This window comes from Panthera onca, chromosome C2 (genome assembly GCF_046562875.1).
Source record: "Panthera onca isolate mPanOnc1 chromosome C2, mPanOnc1 haplotype 2, whole genome shotgun sequence".
Taxonomy (NCBI): Eukaryota; Metazoa; Chordata; class Mammalia; order Carnivora; family Felidae; genus Panthera; species Panthera onca.
This window is the reverse complement of record NC_138347.1, coordinates 33,312,131-33,335,125: the sequence shown is the minus strand read 5'-3', so window position 1 is coordinate 33,335,125 and position 22,995 is coordinate 33,312,131.

Sequence of the window (22,995 nt, the reverse complement as noted above, 5' to 3'; positions counted from 1 at the left end):
AAGATTTTAAGAAAATATTAGACAATTCAAAACTGTCCCTGAGGACAGAGGTCATGAGGCTTGACAGATAAGAACCTAATGACATTGCTCAACCGTGTTTTCAGGCTGCCTAAAACCCACCGACACCAGAGCTCAGTGCAAAACTTCAGCCACTATTGTCCTTGTCACCTCCAAAACATGGATTCCATGTGTCCCCTGTTTTTGTACTTTGCTCTGCTCTGAATCAAAACTTTTCTTGGGTGTATCTCAGTGCCTAAATTGTCTGCTTGTGTCCTATCTTCAGTGGATGTTGACAAAGAATAACAACACTAGTTTGTAATCAGGGTAGAGTCATCCTTCATAATGAAGAATATTCAAGAGATATGAGGGGACCCCAATCAAAACAAATGTCCACCAGAGTCCAGCATCCTTGCACACCCTTCTTCCATGTTAAATTTCTAGGGGCACCTGGGTGGTTCAGTCGGTTAAGCGTCTGACTTCGGCTCAGGTCATGATGTCACAGTTCGTTGGTTCGAGCCCCGCCTTGGGCTCTGTGCTGACAGCTTGGAGCCTGGAGCCTGCTTCGGATTCTGTGTCTCTCTATATATCTGCCTCTCCCCCACTTGCTCTGTGTGTGTGTCTCTCTCTCTAAAATAAAATAAAACATTAAAAAAATTCATAAACAGTAATAAGAACCAGATCAACAACAACAACAAAAGATGCTTCTCCCTTTCATGTTATAAAATCACTTATAAATATGAAAATAAAATATCTGGATCTTTTTCTAGACCATCACATTTAGCATGACTTAAACAGTGTGCTCTAGTCAAATTTTCTTCTGTGTGGTAAAACTTATATGTAATAAAATATGAAGTATCCCATGAAAATTTATGCAATGGAGTGGTCTTGATCACTCACTTCTCAAAAGTGGGGCAACAAAAACCCTCAGCATATTCTGATTCAAAACCAAGTTTTGCTTTTTATTTCTCTAAATTTCTGAGGTATATCCATGTTTCCTCTCCTTCCACCCTAGTTTTATCTTTACATTATTCTATATGCAAATTTTAAAATGTATGCCATTAAAGGATCTAAAACAGTTGCAGAAAGAGACTGAGGGACAGGAAAATTATTTAAGATGTATATATAAATATATGATACTGCAAGGAAAATATATGAGTAGACAATTCAGTCCTTAGCTTTAAAACTGATCACAAGAGTATAATTGATATCTATGCCTTCTTCCTCCACTGTCCTGTCCATATTCCCTCTCTTCACAGCCTGCACCTTAGCTGATTGAAGTTTGTTATTTAATAGGTCCATCCAAACCTTCATTCCTGAAGGATGTAAGTTCATGCCAGTTTTTCACATAGGGGTTTATAAACACTTTCATTATTTAGTTCCAAGCATACTCTCTCTTCCTTCATTTTGTAGCATCATATTTGACTTTACAAGAGGTATAAATACCTAATTCAACACTGGAACTGCTCATTTTACCAGTTTAAGCAGTGGTATCTGAACCCCAAAATGGAAGATATTTCAGGTTTTATTTCAATTGGGCCATTGTTGCATAACCTGGCAAGCACTTTTGATACATTCCCTTCCTGGATACTAATGAAATCTAAATGAGAGGTAGGCAAACTCTTTCTGTAAAGGAGCAGATAGTAAATATTGGTAGGCCATATGGTATTTTTTTACAACTACTCAACCCTACTGTTATTGCACAAATGCAGCCATAGACAACATATAGACAAATAGATTTGGAGATTTTCCAATAAATTTACAAAGCGGGTGGTGGACCAAGTTTGGCTCACAGGCAGTAGATCAAAGACTCCTCCTTCTCTAAGCTGTCAAAATTTAAGTCATGAAAACAAGAAACAAATAAATTTGGAAATGAAATATCAAACTTTGTAGTAAAAAATGCCACTTCATTTTCCACATTCTTAGTTCCCAAACCTGTGTGTTTGGCTCTTTGTGACACATGACAGTGCATCTGTTTCCAGTTCAAAATACAGAACACACTCAGACGAAATCCAGCTCTGCAAGCTAGCATCTGGGACTTCACCAAGTAAAGGTTTTAAAAGGTCCTATTATTCTCGTGAATGAGCTAGATAATAATACCAAAAATGCTTTTAGGTTAAGTTGCCGTAATTAATTAATAAATTAATTGCCTTAATCCCTTTGCTGTACATGCTCAGAAGCAATGTTGCATAGGAGCAATGATGATGAGGCTATTTGGAACCTCACAAATAGTTTTAGTGACAGAGACATCTACTCAAGAAAGTCAAATAAAACCCAGAATACAATTTATTTTTTTATGTTTATTTATTTTGAGAGAGACATACACAGTGTGTGAGCAGGGTAGGGGTGACAAAAAAGAGGGAGAGAGGGAATCCCAAGCAGGCTCAACGCTGTCAGCATGGAGCCTGACGTGGGGCTTGAACCCATGAGCCTTGAGATCATGTTCTGAGCTGAAATCAGACGCTTAACTGACTAAGCCACCCAGGAACTCCAAGAATATAATTTAAAAGACATAAAATTTCTGCCCCTCAGTGATTTAAGGATATTACAATATTCTCAACCTGCTACCCAATGTTTGGCTGGTCCCCCATGAATATGGTAACCTATAAGGACTGAGTGTTGAACTCCTGGCAGATTGGGACTTTAGCATTGGCAGAAGCAAGATCAATCTCAGTGGACGGAAGTCTCTATTATTGATATTAGGTATAATCCTAAAATCTGATACCATGGCACATGGTCACACTTTATTTTTGCACACTTTTGAGCATGCATTGGGATCACTGAGGGTTAGAGGCTAAACTGATCAATATGATTATTATAAGGTATGGTTACTACCATTTCCCCAATATAGTCACTATGGTAATAAGTACATGTCCCTTGGGGAAAAAAAAATGTAAGAAAACATTTATGACACAATCTTAGGTTTTATCAGAGAGTCTTTTCTCAAAGTTTTCCTTTAATCAAAGGGTTGATAAATATAAATCATTTTGATTTATATATAAATATATATATAAATATATAAATATAAATCAATTCATAGACAATTGATAAATATAAATCATGTATAAATATAAAATCATTTTGAACACCCAAGAAATCTATCTGAAGACTGACAGAACAAACTGCACAATTAGAGGGAGAGAAGAGGCCACATCATGGAAGGTAGGAGGTGCAGAGATGTGATTTGGGGGAGAAACAGATTGTGAGTGCTGCAAAGTGGAGGGAGCCCTGGTCACAGAGAGAGGTGAGGGACAGAGGAGTGAGGATGGGGGAGGCATACAGGGAATCACACAAGGAAAACACTTCCCAAAGATATTGACAGAAAATTAGAGAGGCTGCTTTTGTGAGTTTTCACAACCAGTGGAGCTCAAAGACTATAGTTTTAGAGGGCTGTGACATGGCTGGTGTGGAACCCTGAGGTGCTGAAGTGCTCCTGTGGAGAAAAGAGATCAGAAGTCCAGGAGCAGATGGAGTGATCTGAGGATCTCCTATAAGGAGAGACAGTTCCCCCTTCTTGAACCACATCTGGAAGAGGTGGCATTGCTTCCATGGAGACAAAAGACCCAGCTGGTGACATTTTCCTCCCCCACACCTCAGTTCAAAACAACTCAGCAGCCTAGAAGGGAGTGGCATGATATATTCAATGTGCTGAATGGGAAAAATATGCAGCCAAGAATACTTGAGATTCAGCAAAGCTATCAGTCAGAACAGGAGAAACAAAGAGTTTCCCAGACAAAGAAAAACTAAAGGAGTTTATGACCACTAAAGCAGCCTTTCAAAAAATATTAAAGGGAACTCTTTGAGTGGGAAAGAAAGACCAAATTGACAAAGACTAGAAAGGATCAGAGAAAATCTCCAGAAAAAATGACAAAACAAGTAATAAAATGGCACTGAATTCATATCTATCAATAATTACTCTGAATGTAACTGAACTAAATTATCCAATCAAAAGACATAAGGTGTTAAGTCGGATATAAACAAAACAAAATGAAACAAAACAAAACACAAACACCCATCTACATGCTGCCTACAAGAGACTAATTTTAAACCTAAACACACCTAGGGGACCCTGGGTGACTCAGTTGGTTAAGCATCCAAGCTCAGCTCAAGTCATGATCTCATGGATCATGAGTTTGAGCCCCTTGTCATGCTCTGTGTTGACAGCTTGGAGCCTGAAGCCTGCTTCACATTCTGTGTCTCCCTCTCTCTCTACCCCTTCCCTGCTCGCTCTCACACACTCTCTCTCTCTCAACAATAAATAAGCATTAAAAAAAAACCAAAAAATCAAAGACACCTATAGATTGAAAATGAGGGGATGGAGGGGCGCCTGGGTGGCGCAGTCGGTTAAGCGTCCGACTTCAGCCAGGTCACGATCTCGCGGTCCGTGAGTTCGAGCCCCGCGTCAGGCTCTGGGCTGATGGCCCGGAGCCTGGAGCCTGTTTCCGATTCTGTGTCTCCCTCTCTCTCTGCCCCTCCCCCGTTCATGCTGTGTCTCTCTCTGTCCCAAAAATAAATAAAAAACGTTGAAAAAAAAAAAAAAAAAAAAAAAGAAAATGAGGGGATGGAGAAATATTTACCATGCACAGGGATGTCAAAAGAAGCCACAATAGCAATACTTACATCAGAAAAAAAAATACTAGATTTTAAGCCAAAGGCTGTACAAGAGATGAAGAGGGGCATTACATCTTAATAAAGGGGTCTATCCAACAAGATAGAACAATTATAAATATTTATTCCCCCAACTTGAGAGCACCCGGAATTTAAAACAATTAATAAAAAAAAAATAAAGAAACTAATTGATAATAATACAATAATGGTAGGGGATTTTAACACCCCACTTACAGCAATGGACAGATCATCTAAGCAGAAAATCAACAAGCAATCAATGGCTTTGAATGACACACTGGACCTGATGGACTTAATAGATATATTTAGAGCATTTCATCCAAAGCAGCAGAATACATACTCTTCCAGATTGCACACGGAATATTCTCCAGAATAGATCACATACCTGGTCACAAATCAGTCTTCAACAACTACAAAAAGATCAAGATGATACCATGCGTATTTTTGGATCAAAAAGCTATGAAACTTGAAGTCAATTACAAGAAAAAAAATGTGGAAAGATCACAAATACATGGAGGTTGAAGAACATCTTACTAAAGGATGAATAGATCAACCAGGAAATTAAAGAGGAAGTTTAAAAATACATGAAAATGAAAACACGATGGTTCAAAATCTTTGGGATGTAGCAAAAGCATTCAAAAGAGGGAAACATATAGCAATACAAGTCTGCTTCAAGAAGCAAGAAAAATCTCAAATATACAATCTAAAGTTATACCTAAAGGAGCTATAAAAAGAACAGTAAATTAAGCCTAAAACAAGCAGAAGCAGCAAAATAATAAAGATTAGAGCAGAAATAAATGACATAGAAACAAACAAACCATAGAACAGATCAATGAAACCAGGAGCTGGTTCTTTGAAATAATTTTAAAAATGTATAAATCCCTATCGAAAAGAATAGAGAAAGGACCAAATAAATGAAATCATGAATGAGAGAGGATAGAACATATTCAATGCCACAGAAATATAAACAGTTGTAGGAAAATATTATGAAAAATTATATGCCAACAAATTGGGCAATCTAGAAGAAATGGATAAATTCTGAGAAACATATAAACTACAAAAACTGAAACAGGAAGAAATAGAAATATGAACAGACCAATAACCTGTAAATATATTAAATAATTAATCAAAAATCTCTCAACAAAGAAAAGTCCAGGGCTAGATGGCTTCCCAGGGGTTTTCTACCAAACATTTAAAAAACAGTTAATACCTATTCTTTTGGAACTGTTCCAAAATATAGAAATGGAAGGAAAACTTCCAAACTCATCCTAAAAGGCTGTCAAAGATCCTGTACAGCAAAACAATCTTGAAAGCAAAACAGGAGGCATCGCAATTCCAGAGTTCAAGTTATATTGTAAAGCTATAGTGATTAAGACAGTATGATACTGGCAAAAAACAGACACATAGATCAAATGGAACATAATAGAAAATCCAGAAATGAACCACTACTATATGGTTAACTAATCTTTGCCAAGGCAGGAAAGAGTATGCAATGGAAAAAAGACAAATGATGTTGGGAAAACTAGACAGCAACATGCAAAAAAAATGAAACTGGACCATTTTCTTATACCAAATACAAAAATAAATTCGAATGGATGAAAGACCTAAATGTGAGACAGGAAACTATCAAAATCCTAGAGCAGAACACAGGCAGTAACGTCTTGAAATCAATCATACTAGCTTCTTACTAGATATGTCTCCTGAGGCAAGGGAAACAAAAGCAAAAAAAAAAAAAGTATCATAACTTCATGGAGATAAAAACCTTCTGCACAGCAACAGAAACAATCCACAAAACTAAAAGACAGCTTACAGAATGGGAGAAGATATTTGCAAATGACATATCTGATAAAGGTTAGTATCCAAAATCTATGCAAAACTTATCAAACTCAATGCCCTAAAGAGACATACTCCAGTTAAAAAATGGGCACGTAACAAGAATAGACAATTTTTCCAAAGAAGATACATACAGATGGCTAACAGGCACATGAAAAAACTGGTCAACATCCCTCATCATTATGGAAATATAAATTAAAAACATGATGAGACACCACCTCACACCTGTCAGAATGAACTACAATTAACAATAGAAACCAACAGTTGTTGGTGAGGATGTGGAGAAAGGGGAACCATCTTACGCTTTGGGAGGGAATGCAAATGGATACAGCCAGTTTGGAAAACAGTATGGAGTTTTGCCAAAAAGTTAAAAATAGAACTACCCTATGATCCAACAATTGCACTACTAGGTATTTACCCAAATGTTAAAAAATACTGATTTGAAGGGATACATGCACCCTGATTTTTGTAGCAGCATTATCAACAATAGCCAGATTATCGATAGAGCATAAATTTCCATTGACTGGTGAATGGATAATGAAGAGGTGGTAAATATATATACACGTATATATATTTACCACCTCTCATATATATATATATATATATATATATATATATATATACACACACACACACAAACACACACACACACACACACACACACACACACACACACACACACACACAATGGAATATTATTCGGCCATAAATAAGAACGAAATCTTGCCATTTGCAATGATGAGGATGGAGCTAGAGACTGTTACGGTAATCAAAATAAGTCAGAGAAAGAAAAATACCATATGATTTCACTCATATGTGGAATTTAAGAACAAAGTAAATGATCAGGGAAAAAAAGAAAGGCAAACCATAAAACACAGCCTTAACTCAGATTTTTTTTAATGCAGATATTGCATACAGAATTTCTCATAATTTCATCTGGCATCATTCTATCTCATCTCAAATATATTCCTTTCTTTTTGCTCTAATATCATCAGTATCCATACATATTTCAGAAATTTAATTTACTTTAAAAAAGCACTTCTTTGACATGTAGAGTCTCTCCTCTGAGACACTGAATACAATACTGAAACTTTGTATTTCACATAGTGAAAATGCTGGAATATAACTCTTGTTATAGTTAGGAACAGTGACTGGCTTCAGGTGAGGAACATGAGGAGAAATTATTATTCCTTGGCAAAATGGTCTCAAGGGTTTCTAGTATAGCAGGAAAAAAGCCTGGGAAAGGAAGGAAGGCTGCTTGTGATGAAAATGAAGCTCAGTGAGACTTAGAGGTCAAAATGGGTATCAGTTCAATCTTTAAATTCTGATAAGTGTTCCTTTTCCAATTCTCAGGGTCCTACTCTTTCCATAACAATGCCCTATTACATCAGAGATACAGTGTCTAAGGAATAAACTTCTTTTTAGTTTGCTATTTACTTGTGGTTTGCAGATATACTAGCCCTATGACTGGAAGAAATGGTAGTTTCCCCATAGTACAATCATAGAAAATAGCTATGTCTCATCACATTTTCTTTTGTGAAATTAGGACTGACAAAAGGCTCATTCTGTAGGTTTTTCAATATATTTACAAGAGCCAATTAGCCAGTTCTTGTATTCATCTTGAACTTTACAATATTTTTTGGCAAGAGACAAGTACATCTCCCAAGAACTTACTCTCAATTTGTAATTCATTATAGATGATTAAAGACAATGATCTATTAAGCATTTCTGCATTGTGTACCATGGTTCCTAGTGTCTCATACTCAAATACTAGAGGGTTACTTGATGCTTTTTAAATTCACTAAAGCCAGTTAACCTATTCTCAGGTCTCATTCTCTTGAGTGTCAAAGCTGACATCATGGTAAATGTCAGTTTCTATAATACGTTAATACACAGGGCTCTTAGAAGCAAACATCAAAAACTACTCTTGTAAGTTTCTTTATAAAGTTTATTTATTAAATGATATTTGCTGTTTCACAGACTCTCTGGTGGACTAGAATCTGGCTTAGAGGACTAGATTCTGAGAACAAAGGCCAATGTCCCTACAGTCATAGGGACATCAGTCATAGCTACATCAGCTGTGGATTCTGGGCACCAGGTACCAGAATCAATTGCTACTTCCCAGAGTCAGATGAAGCTGCCACTGTCCCCTCAGCAAAAAATAAAATCCACACAAATATTTCTTTCACATATTTTTTTTCTTTAAGTTTAAGTTCTGCATGAGTACATCTGACTACCAGCACCTGTGTTATATTTGTTTATTTGTAGTTAATGGCAATGCATTTTCTGATTTCTACACCGAGGAATTATTTACAAAATGTGGGAGATTCCCCACATGTGAGAATGGTATGCAAGATATGCTGAGCTGATTCAGTCAAGTACAACGGCCCATCCAATGACACATTTTGTTCAACTCACTGTAGGGGTTGGTCTCACAGTGTTCAACCTCCCCTCACCCATGCTTATCCTAGCTTTTGTTAATGATTTTTTTTTCCTTTTGAGTTTATTTAATGTTTTGAGATTTATTAAGGTGTCAGTTCATTTATTATGATCTTGAGGTTCATTGGATTTTCTGAAGGTGAAATTTGTGGGTTTTTTTCTTAACAAGTCTGAAAGGTTTTTAGCATATTTTCTGTAAATGTTTTTAAAAACTTCTCATTTTTTAAGTCCTTCGGTAACTCTGATTAGATATATGTTAAATCAACTTGCTTTATCCTACAGGTTGCCTTACCTCTCTTTCATATATATTTTTTTAATTTATTTTACTTTGATTACACTTTGAACAGTTCACTTTAATTTAAATTCCAGTTAATTGATCTTTCTATTCAAATGAATCTAATAAGTTGTTTACTCAAGCCACTAAATCTTTAATTTGGTTTATGTATTTTTTCATATCTGTATAAAATCTCTCTGACTCTTTTTCAAAGTTACAAATTCTTAAAATCACTTTACATATTTCCTGATGATTCATGATATTTTCAATATTCTCTTGTACTTCTTAAAATCATTTAAATATATCCAACTAATTTATGTCTCCGGTATTAACAATACCTGAAGTCTTCATATGTTTGTTTCTAATGTCTGTTGTTTCTGCAAACTCACTTTTCTTATTGCCTGTTTGAGTGCTGTATGAATTTGGCTATGAAGTCTCTTGGAAATTTAGCCAGAAAAACTATTCAAGTTCAATATGAAGTTATTTTCCTCCTGAAATGGATCCCATAGTCTTCTACTGGTTGCATGAAATCAACCATTAAATAAAATTATCCACATGTTTTGGAATTATATAAATATTGTAAATTTATGCCATGAATCCACATAATAGCTGACCCGCTGCTCTTTATTTTCAATTAATATTCTTTAGTTTTTCTTTTCTTCATTTACCCAAGGTCTAGGTCAAAACAGGAGACTTTATTTACTATTTATTTCTGCTTTTCAGGCTTATTTATTCAGCCTTGCATTAAGTTACATTATTTGAGGATCTTAGCTTATGTAGATTATGATATTATACTTTCTATATGGTGTGGGCTCTAGGCTTTAGTTCTTTAATCTCTGTTCTCATGCAAACATTAAAATTAAGGTGAAATTCATTAAGTTTTGAAATACTCTTTAAAGTGAAAGCTGACTTTATATTACCTTATCATACAAGGCTTTTTCATTTCTGTTTTGTTACTGTCCTCTAGATTCTTTGATTTGTTCCAACTCAAGGATACATTTTTAAGCAAAAATAATTACCCAGTGTTTAAGGATACATTAACCAGAAGGATCATTCATGGAATCTAGTCCATCATACTATATTACTCTATTGTTTTATATTTTATAGGAGGAAAATATCTAGCAAAGGTGTTTTTGGCTATCCTTGTGGGTCTCCCCCTGTAAGTCAGGGACTTCTTTTCACTTGCTGCTTTTACAAATTTTTTCTTTATCACCATATTTTGCAAATTTAACTACAATATGTCTTGATGTTGACCTGCTTTTGTTGATTTTGATGGGAGTTCTCTGTACCTCCTGGATTTGTATGTCTGTTTCCTTCCCCAGATTAGGTAAATTTTTAGCTATTATTTATTCAAATAAACTTTTTGCCCTCTTTTCTCTATCTTCTTCTTCTGGGACTCCTATGATATGAATGTTATTACATTTAATTGAGTCGCTGAGTTCCCTGAGTCTATTTTCATAATCCATAATTCTTTCTCTCTTTGTTTAGCTTCATCATTTTCTATTATTCTATCTTCTATATTACTTATTTGTTCCTCTGCCTCACCCATCCTTGCGGTCGTTACATCCAATCTGTTTCAAATTTCACTTCTTGTATTTTTCATTTATGTTTTTTTAACTCTTTTATCTCTGTGGTAAGGGACTCCTTGGTGTCTTCTAGCCTTTCTCAAGCCCACCTAGTATCCTTATGATTGTTGCTTTAAATTCGGGATCAGGCATATTATTTATATCTGTCTCGATTGGATCTCTGGCTGTGACCTTTTCTTGTTCACTCATTTGGGATATATTCCTCTGTCTTGGCATTTTGTCTAAGTTTCTGTCTTCTTCTGTGTGTTAGAAAAGCCTCTTATGTTTCCTGTTCCTGAAAGTAACGGCTTTATGAAGAAGAGGTCATATAGTACCCAGAGCCTGGCATAGGAAAAGAATTTGCCCACTAGTAAAAGGTAATGAGAAGTATGCTTGTATCTAATTAATGGATTTTTCACTGAAGGTTTTGTAACAAGTTTTTATTTTGAAGCTGACACATTACACTTTACCTATTAAAGAGTTAATGCTATTTGCAAGTGTCATGAACCTCAGGCCTTAGGGAATATGAACCAAGATGACTTAGCCCTTACAAGACTTGAGAGGTGTATAAACTTCCCATTTCCCATTAATTAATTACAGGTAATAGGCCAATATAAATTATTAATTATGTCTCCATTCTTTCAAATTCCCTTCTAATAGTAATAGCATGCATTCTATTACTGCTGCACATCAGGATACTGGATATCCAGTGACACACTATTCTTTATAGACTTATGGGTTTGTTGTTGTTGGGTTTTTTTTTGGTTGAAAAGCGCTGCTTTTAAGCAAAGAAAGCATTGACAGTGATAGTATACTCACCAAATATATTACTACAAAGTATAAGCAATATTAGTCATGATCTTTAAAATATTAAGTTAAATAGTGCTGTCTGAGTAGAGAATTTATTTGGAAGGATTAAAATAACAAACCTTAAGTTTCATTACATCCAGTTCATTGACTAACTTCTCACTTACCAAAACAAGAAAAAACAATGATAATTAAATTAAAATGACAAAAACCTGTTTCTTACAATATTAGATATTGTTAGAATTTATTTTCAGTAGTCATCAGAGTGTAGAAGCATGTTACATTAAAGAGAAGCAAAGAGAATAATTTTTATTTGTCCAGTAATTTAGGGGTGAGGTTTTATGTAAGGGATTTTATGTGTGAAAAATGACTCAATAAACTGATCTGAACTATAAATCATCAGCTGTAAGAGAAAAAGCAAATTTACCTTTACTTAAATTAGTAATAAATATGTATGTTGAAATGGTTCAGTGTATTTTAGAAGTATATTAACCAGGGGAAATATTAATATCCATTTCAGTAGTTTTTAAAGGTTAGAATTCCCAATTCTATAACACAGCAAAAAATTCTTATTAATTGAGATATGAAGTATTCTAAATTTTCAAACATTTCCATTCTGGTAATTATTTAAGTTTGCTAAGCAGCACATTTTTAATATATAAAGCTTTATTAGGGAATCTGTATGAACATTCAGGTAAAGTAACACAATTTTTATATAGGCATTTATAAATTTATCATGTTATCAGTTATGCATTGATTAGGATTATTAATAACAGAGATTATAATGATTAAACACTCAGCAGGTTTTGTTTTGTTTTTTTTCACATATGACGTCTTTCTTCAGTGAGCAGCCCAGGGCTTATTTGATGGTTTACAGAATTTTAAGGACACAGACTGACTCTACTTTTCTGCTCTGCTGTACATAAATTCCATTTTTTAGAAGACTCCATTCTTAAGAAATCATCTGCACTCTTGTTCATGGCGATGACTTGGAAAGACAATCCCAACCCCAAGTACCAGAAAGTGTATTAGTGTCTTACTTGGTTCAAATTGTTATAATAAAAATATTATAGACTGAGTGGCTTAAACAACAAACACTTATTTCTTACTGCTGTTGAGTCCAGAAAGTCAATGATCAAGCTGCTGGCAGATCAGGTGTCTGGTGAGAGCTCTCTTCCTAGCTTGTAGATAGCTACTTTCTTCCTGTTTCTTCACATGGCAGAGATTAGAGAGAAAATAAAGTTCTCCTGTCTCTTCCTATAAGGGCACTAATTCCATCATGAGAGCTACTCTTTATGACCTCCCAAAGGCCCCATCTTCACATATCATCACATTGAGGACTAGGGTTTTAATATATGAATTTGGTAAGGATACAAAGAAACAATAATAACAACCAGGATGTGCTATCAATTGCTAATTTCCCTCTCTGGTTATTGGCTTAGGCATGAGCATGTGAGGCAGTTCTGGCCAATAGGAAGCAGAAATGGATTCTGCAACTTTAGGTGGGGGGGAGTAGAAAAGTTTCATTCTTTCTCTAAATCTTCTTAAGTGTATTTGCACCCGGGGGGGCTGCTATAGTTATCTTGCAACTGTAAAAGAAGCTAGTCTGAGGGGAAAAAAATCATATGCTGAAGATGGCAGAAGAGAGTGATAGAAAAAAATACCAATCTTGGGACGCTGGTGGCTCAGTCAGTTAAGTATCCAGCTCTTGAATTTCTGCTCAGGTCATGATCTCACAGTTTGTGAGGTTGAGCCTCGCCTCACATTGGTCTTCTCACTGACAGCACAAAGCCTGCCTGGAATTCTCTCCCCATCTCTCTCTCTGCCCCTCCCCTGCTCATTGTGCTCTCTAAATAAATAAATAAATAAATAAATAAACTTTAAAGAAAAAGAAAAAAAATATCAATCTTGATAAAATCTTGGGCCACAAATAAAAACCTAAAGTCTCCTCTAAATTTCTGTTCCATGTAACAGAAATATTCTTATTGTTACAATGAGCCTGTAAATTCAGAGTAGTTTTCTTTGTATTTGTAACAAAGTAGCACGATCTTATAAGAGCAACAGTAGACAGTACTACACCATGATATTTTTTTTCTTGCCTGATATATGATTGATCTTCAGGTTTTCATTTTGCTCTAAGTCAAGTTTTAAATATTTATAAGACAATATTAAAGGAAAAGAAATAATAAAATTATCCCAAACAAAAGTGATAGGAATGATATGTCTGATAGTATCATTAGAGATTAAAATAAATACTATACTATCTTTTAATTTATTTCAAAAATAACATACAAAATTCTTTACAATATGCTAAAAGGTACTTCTGTATACACTGTCTTTAGTTTTGCACATTGAAATACTGAACACAGGTATGTCCTGCTGTCATGATTATATCGTAACTTCAGAGGGATCTGATAAAGACATGATGAATTTAGGGAAACGGAGATTTATAAGGACAACAGAAACCCATCATTTCTTTTAAACCATGAGAGAAGGTTCACTGGACAAATGTCATATCCTAATTGCCTAACATATCCTACTTATCCTAACAACCTAATTATAAATGTCATAAAAACTCTGTAAAAGTTTTGGGGGAAATATCCCAGTGTAAGAGTGGCAATTTTTATTTTTTCACAAACATGAGAAATGTTTTGTGCAATTTGTGTTCTCAATCACTTGTGGTACAAGGAACCCATTTTTGATCTTCTATTGATGATTATTCTATGCTTTGGTAATTTTTGTATACTTTTTCATTTTCTATAATGATGTGTTTTTTACATTAATTCACACCTCTCATCATGACACTTAAAGAAAAGTTAATGAGAACTAAAAAACGAATGTAAATATCAAAAGGGGTAAGAGTCTCTTGCCTGTATTTAAGATTTTCTTATATTTGAGAATGTATATATTTTGAATGACAAGAATGTCTTCTAATAAGCAGAATTTGTTCCATGATAAAATTCTATATAAACTTGCTTTCTAAGGAAAGATTTTTAAACCATCATTAAAGAATAAAGGTAGAAACATTTACCAAAAGACTATTGAAAAATCAGCAATGAACACTTATTACTAAGTAACATAATTTATTTTCTGTACAAAACTGAAATTTGGCCTCTTGAGAAGGAATGAATGGCAGGAGCTATCTTCTGAAGATATATGCAAAATTACCATGATTTCAATGAGTCATTATCACAAATGCCTGGACAATTATGAATTATGAGTTAAAGATAAACTAGTTGATAGAGGACATTGAATATATGTGTTTATGCCTATTAGATGATTCATTACAAAAAGGCAAAAATTTAGTTCTTATGCCCAGAAAAAAAGTCACAGTGCCTCTGCGAGTGGGCTTAAATTAAAATATGTAAAATAGAAATCGGTTCAATCATAAAATAAAGGGAAAGGGTTTCCCTTACTTAAATACTTACATGTACTAAGTAAACTTCTAGTAGTAGGGTCAAATGCCCAAGCGGTGTGTTGGTTAAACACAGGCACATTAGATTCAAATGGTCTAGGCTTCATACCTCAGTACCAGGTTATAATTGTACCACTTCAGCTTACTAATGTGTGTCTTTGAATAAATTACTTAACCTCCTTTTTTCCCAGTTTCTTCATCTGTAAAATGCACATGATGAGGATAGAATCTATGGTGTCATTATCATTTTCATATAAGTTAATATGCAAGGTTCTTAGTAATGCCTGGATTATGTTAAGTATACACTATTTGTTGATTTTTTTAATATGGGAAATTCGTTATTTCTGTAAAACATGATAATTAATTTTGCGTGAAATAAAGCCAAGATTTTTTAATGAGAAAAAGCAGATTCATTAGTAGTATTCACTGCTCTAAGATCATTATATTTCATTGTATTGGTTAATGCCTGGAGATGAAATAAATGATAGAAAAAATTGATACAATATAAATGAATTAGACTAGTTGGATATCTGGTCTTGTTTTAAAAGCTACAAAATTAGCAAAAGAACTTTTCACGATTATAAATTCTAGCATGATTACTATTGATCACTATTTGCACAAACTGCACAGATTATGAACAACTTTGGGGGAACCAAACAGAACTCATGAACTAACAATATGTCAGAACACTGATAATATAAACTTCACAAATTTGAGAAATCCTAACAAGATAGGCTGCTTTTGCACATTTGAAGGCTCTTTCTAAATCCTACAAGCTGTGCACCATATTTTGTTTGACAAGGACATGGCTAACAATATTTCAAGAGTGTGACCTCCAATTCGAAATATTAAAGGCAAAAAAAAAGCAAACTATTTCAAATTCCAGTGCACATTGAATATTTTTTAAGTTTATTTATTTATTTTTTATTTAATCTCTACACCCAACAAGGGACTCGAATTCACAACCCCGAAATCAGGAGATGCACGCTCTTCCTACTGAGCCAGCCTGGTGCCCTTTGAATATATTTTTAAATAAGCGTAACTTTCTATTTGTATATAAGACTGAATTGGTTTTTTTTATTTTTTTTTAACGTTTATTTATGTTTGAGATAGAGAGACAGAGCATGAACGGGGGAGGGTCAGAGAGAGGGAGACACAGAATCTGAAACAGGCTCCTGGCTCTTAGCTGTCAGCACAGAGTCCAATGCGGGGCTGGAACTCACGGACCGTGAGATCATGACCTGAGCTGAAGTTGGCCGCTTAACCGACTGAGCCACCCAGGCGCCCCAAGACTGAATTGTTTTTAAAAAAAAATTTTTTTTTACATTTATTTATTTTTGAGAGATAGAGACAGCGTGAGCAGGGAAGGGGCAGAGAGAGAGAGAGGGAGACACAGAATCTGAAGCAGGCTCCAGGCTCCGAGCTGTCAGCACGGAGCCTGATGTGGGGCTCAAACCCACAAACTGTGAGATCATGACCTGAGCCGAAGTCAGACACAACCGACTGAGCCACCCAGGCGCCCCAAGAATGAGTTGTTAATTGATACTATACTCATATTCTTGGCAGCCTTCTGTGATTCACTGATGAATCTCTGTTACAAATAAATAAAAACCCCATCAAAATGAGAAGCAGCAAGCAACACAGGAGCAATTCAGTATGATATTGTGCTTAACATGTAAAAACAATACCCACATTCCTAAAGAAACCTGCTAACTACGAAAAAAAAAAAAAAACAGTAGAAAAATTGAAGTCCCTGTCATTAAAATGGATTGATATATCATCTATATGTATTTAATATGTGTTGTGTCCCCTTGCTTATAATACAAGTTCTTATTAAGCAACGATCCCATTTTGTTTATATTTGCATTCTACTCAGACCCTTCTGTAATGTTCAGAAGACTTTATATTCACAACGAGCTTTTGCCAAACCTAGAAAATACTTTTACATCAACACCTGTTGCTTCCATTTTGTTCAGGTCACTGAACCCAATACACCCCTAGAACTGTTTGTGCATTGACAGTCTGCAAGCTGACATAAGAAACTTTTCCTGTGGATATTTCTCTGGCATTTCCAGGTTGAGACTTTATAATCTCAAAGTGAAGGTCAATGTAGTAGACATAAAACAAGAGTACAGTTCAATGCAGGCATTCAATGACAAGTTAACTTGATATGGTTTAAATATGCTGCTCTCAGGATTTGATTAAATGTGGGCTACCAGCAGAAAAAAATGGACTGTATCTCCTTTGGGCCATTCTCAATAAATATTCAGAGAGTCTCAGAGCAATTTATCAAAAGGTTATACTTTTCTGACAGGCACTTGGTATATCAACATTCTATGTTGTCAATTAAGGACGGACTCATATTGTACAACTTTCAGGAGCTGGGGTTGATACCTTCCTAAAAACATTGATAGGTCATCCAGGATTGCTTAATATTAGGGCATCTTACTTCAGCCTATACTTTTTCCTTGAGAAATAATTCTAAGTCTTCTCTAACGCAGGAATGAACACATAAATATGGCCAAGGGTCATTTCTATAGAGTCCCATTTATTTATTAGCCAATTAATTAAATTTTTCAATTATGCAATGTATATTTATATAAATATATATTTATATTAACTGGTTATTATTATGTGATTGACAGTATGTATAATATCCCTCATAATTTTACATTAATGAAAATTATTTTTTTTAATGTTCATTTTTTTTGAGAGAGACAGACAGACAGAACATGGGCAGGGGAGAGGAAGAGAGTAAGGGAAACACAGAATCTGAAGCAGGCTCCAGGCTTTGAGCTGTCGGCACACAGCCTGATGTGGGACTCAAACTTACTAACCATGAGATTGTGACTTGAGCTGAAGTCAGATGTTTAACTGACTGAGCCACCCAGGCGCCCCTAGAGATAATTGTTTTAATTTTGCAATGTTTCATCTAAGTTTTATTAATTCAATTACATCACAATTCTTAGTAGGCTGTTGACATTGGGAAATTTCTTATCTTTCTACTAGAGAACAAATTATTCTAGGTGATTCAGATAATTACTTAAATGCTAAATTACTTAATCCAGTATTTTTTTTTACTTTATTTTCTTCTTTCTTTCATTTGTAACTCTTAAGAACAACAGTAAGAATTAACTTAGTTATCCTAAATAAACAACTGCTAATTAATAGTAAAAAAATTACATAGCACACTGTGAGAGTCATGGATAGTTCTCTAAATTTGATTCACTTTGCTATTTAATTCTCCTTTTTCATCTTAAATAATAATGTAAGATTTTTTATTATCACATGGATGTTTCATGTAACTACATAATTATATGCACTTATAATAATTATGGATCATAATTAGAACAGGTAATTACTATGTGAGCATATTTAATTACATAGTTGAACACTTAATGCATGCAAATGTACTTTGCACTTGAGAGTAATATATGCTGCACAATAAATAATGTTTTTGGAGCTCTTATCAAGTAAAACTCTCGAAATCAATAAAAAAAAGTAAAAATAAATTCAGAATTCGATAAACTTGGCTTGGAACCAAATTTAGGAAGGACTAGGGTGTCTTAAAAGAGCTAAAATATATTCATTCAAGTTAAACTAAGAATTCCCAGTCTATAAAGATATATTTAATACGCAGATTGTAAAACTTATCAGTTTTAAGTTATCTCTTAGTAGTTCTGGTATTTTAAATTCTTGATATTGAAATAAAAGCTTTTATATACTGCTTTCTAAGCCAATATAGAACATAGCCAAATATTTATATCCAAACTTAATATTTTTGTATGAAAATAATTTGAATGAATAAAGAATGATTGGAAAACTTTATGAATCCAAGATTCAATATCATATATTTTTCCACATATATATACATATATACATGTGTATATACATATTTACATGTATATATCATATATATATACATGTGTATATACATATTTACATGTATATATCATATATATATATATATATATATACCATATATATACATATATATATGCCACAAACCTATTAACTCCAGATATAGCCTAATTATTCCTCATTGTGTTTTTTTTAGACTTCTAAAACTTGTTCTGAATCCAGAATAAGTGCTCTGTAAAAATTTGAACTAGTCAAATGTATTGCATACCCATTATTTTCCCCACATATAATTTTTTTTTGATGTTCCTAAAGTCTGGCCTCTGTCTAACTATTCTACTAAAAATTTACCTTGATTATTACAAATTGCTTGTTATTTGACAAAAGCAGTGAATTTTTTTCAATCCTTATATTAAGTAACCTTTCTAATATTTTCTGTTTTTACAGTCTTTTTTTTTTTTAACTTTCTGAGTTTTCCTTCTATAGGATGCTTCCACTTGGATCAGAAAATTTTAGGAAGATGGTGGCATAGGAGGATGCTGGGCTCACCTCATCCTGCTGATTGCTTAGATTCCACCCACATCTGCCCAAATAACCCAGAAAACCGCCAGAAGACTAGCAGAATGGACTCTCTGGAGCCAAGCATAGACAAGAAGCCCATGGGAGAGGGTAGGAAGGGCAGAGAGGCAGTGCGCTCTACATGGACTGGCGGGAGGGAGCCGGGGCAGTGGAGGGGCAGCCCACCGGGCAAGGCAGAGCCCCCGAAGTCTGGCTTGCAAAAGCAGAGGGGCCGGACTGTGTGAGTTCTGACAGCCAGCGGGACTTAACATCTGGAATGTTAAAAGTATACAGTTCTGCTCTCAAAGAGCATGGAGGGTGAGATGGCACTGGGAGGGAGTGTTGTTAAGCCCTGGAAGACAGAGCTCAGCTCGGCAGCAGAACAAAGGCACTGGCAAACACCATTTCTCTCTCCCATCCCCCAGCTGAAATTCCAAAGGGAACCAGTTCCTGTCACAGAAATTGCTTGAACTGCTCAAATGCCCAATGCTGTGCTTCTATGGATCCATCCCTCCCACAGGTTTGCCTCACTACCGGTGTTGCAGGGGACCAACCACAACAAAGCAAGCTGAGCCTGCCCCTCCCACCCTTGTGCACCTTGGGGATCCACCCCGGCTAATACAACCTTGACTAGATCCCATTGAAGCAGCACCACAAGCCTGGCAGTGTGCAAGTAGCCCAGACAGGGGCCACACCACTCCGCAGTGAGTCCTGACTCTGGGAGAGGGGAAGATAAGATACTCACCAGTCTGACTGTGGTCCCAGTGGTGGGCTGGGGGCAGACATGGGGTCTGACTGCAGCCCCACCCACCAACACAGGTTACTCCAGACAGCACATGGGAAGTGCCCTTCAGTTTGGAACCACCGCAGGGACTACCCAAAATGATGAAACAGAAGAATTCTCCTCAAAAGAAACTCTGGGAAGTAGCGACAGCTAACGAATTGATCAAAAATGATTTAAGCAATATAAAAGAACAAGAACTTAGAATAATAGTCATAAAATTAATCACTGGGCTTGAAAAAAGCATAGAGGACAGCAGAGAATCTATTGCTACAGAAATCAAGGGACTAAGAAATAGTCATGAGGAGCTAAAAAATGCTATAAATGAGGTGCAAATAAAATGCAGCTGACCACAGCTCGGGTTGAAGAAGCAGAGAGGAGAATATGTGAATTAGAAGATCAAATTATGGAAAAAGAGGAATCTGAGAAAAAGAGAGATAAAAATATTCCAGGAGTATGAGGGGAGAATTAGAGAACAAAGTGATGCAATCAAATGGAACAATATCCGTATTATAGGAATTCCAGAAGAAGAGATAGAGAAAGGGGCTGAAGGTGTACTTTAACAAATCATAGCTGAGAACTTCCCTGATCTGGGGAAGGAAACAGGCATTGAAATCCAAGAGGCACAGAGAACTCCCTTCAGCCATAACTTGAATCGATTTTCTGCACAACATACCATAGTGAAACTGGCAAAATACAAGGATAAAGAGAAAATTCTGAAAGCAGCTAGGGATAAACAGGCTCTAACTTGCAAAGGTAGACCATAAGAGTAGTCGCAGACCTATCCACTGAAACTTGGCACACCAGAAAGAAATGGCAGGAAATCTTCAATGTGATGAACAGAAAAAAATATGCAGCCAAGAATCCTTTATCCAGCAAGTCTGAAATACAGAATAGAAGGAGAGATAATGGTTTTCCCAAACAAACAAAAACTGAAGGAATTCATCACCACTACACCAGACCTACAAGAGATCCTAAGGGGGATTCTCTGAGTGAAATGTTGCAAGGAGCACAAAGTACCAGAGACATCACTATAAGCATGAAACCTACAGACATTACAATGTCTCTAAACCCATATCCTTCAATAATAACATTGAATGTAAATGGACTAAATGCTCCAACCAAAAGACATAGGGTATCAGAATGGATAAAAAACAAGGCCGATCTATTTGCTGCCTACAAGAGACTCATTTTAGTCCTGAAGACACCTTCAGATTGAAAGTGCGGGGATGGAGAAGTAGCTATCATGCTACTGGAAGTGAAAAGGAAGCTGGAGTAGCCATACTTACATCAGACAAATTAGACTTTAAATTAAAGGCTGTAATAAGAGATGAAGAAGGGTATTATATAATAATTTCAGGGTCTATCCATCAGGAAGAACTAACAATTATAAATGTCTATGCGCCGAATACGGGAGCCCCCTAATATATAAAACCATTAATCAAAAACATAAGCAACCTTATTGATAAGAATGTGGTAATTGCAGGGGACTTTAATGCCTCACTTACAACAATGGATAGATCATCTAGACACAGGATCAACAAAGAAACAAGGGCCCTGAATGATACATTGGATCAGATGGACTTGACAGATATATTTAGAACTCTGCATCCCAAAGCAACAGAATATACTTTCTTTGCGAGTGCACATGGAACATTTACCAAGATAGAGCACATACTGGGTCACAAAACAGCCCTTCATAAGTATAAAAGAATTGAAATCATACCATGCACACTTTCAGACCACAATGCTATGAAACTTGAAATGAACCATAGGAAAACTGGAAAACTTCCAAAAGCATGGAGGTTAAAGAATACCCTATTAAAGAATGAATGGGTCAACCAGGCAATTAGAGAAGAAATTTAAAAATATATGGAAACAAATGAAAATGAAAATACAACATTCCAAATGCTTTGGGATGCAGCGAAGGCAGTCCTGAGAGGAAAATACATTGCAAATCAGGCCTATCTCAAGAAACAAGAAAAATCCCAAATACAAAATCTAAGAGCACACCTAAAGGAAATAGAAGCTGAACAGCAAAGACACCCCAAACCCAGCAGAAGAAGAGAAATAATAAAGATCAGAGCAGAAATAAATAATATAGAATCTAAAAAAAAAAAAAAAAAAACAGTTGACCAGATCAATGAAACCAAGAGTTGGTTTTTTGAAAAAATAAATAAAATTGATAAACCTCTAGCCAGGCTTCTCAAAAAGAAAAGGGAGATGACCCAAATAGATAATATCATGAAGGAAAATTGGATTATTACAACTAATCCCTCAGAAACACAAGCAATTATCAGGAAATACTATGAAAACTTTTATGACAACAAACTGGACAACCTGGAAGAAATGGACAAATTCCTAAGGACCCACACACTTCCAAAACTCAAACAGGAAGAAATAGAAAACTTGAATAGACCCATAACCAGCAAAGAAATTGAATCAGTTATCAAAAATCTCCCAACAAATGATTCCCAGACCAGACAGCTTCCCTGGGGAATTCTACCAGACATTTAAAGCAGAGATAATACCTATCCTTCTCAAGCTGTTCCAAAAAATAAAAAGGGAAGGAAAACTTCCAGACTCATTCCATGAAACCAGCATTACTTTGATTCCTAAACCAGACAGAGACCCAGTAAAAAAGAGAAAAAAGACCAATATCCCTGCTGAATATGGATACAAAAATTCTTAATAAGATACCAGCAAATCGAAATCAACAGCATATAAAAAGAATTATTCACCATGATCAAGTGGGATTCATTCCTGGGCTGCAGGGCTGGTTCAACATTCACAAATCAATGTGACACATCACATTAATAAAAGAAAAGAAAAGAACCATATG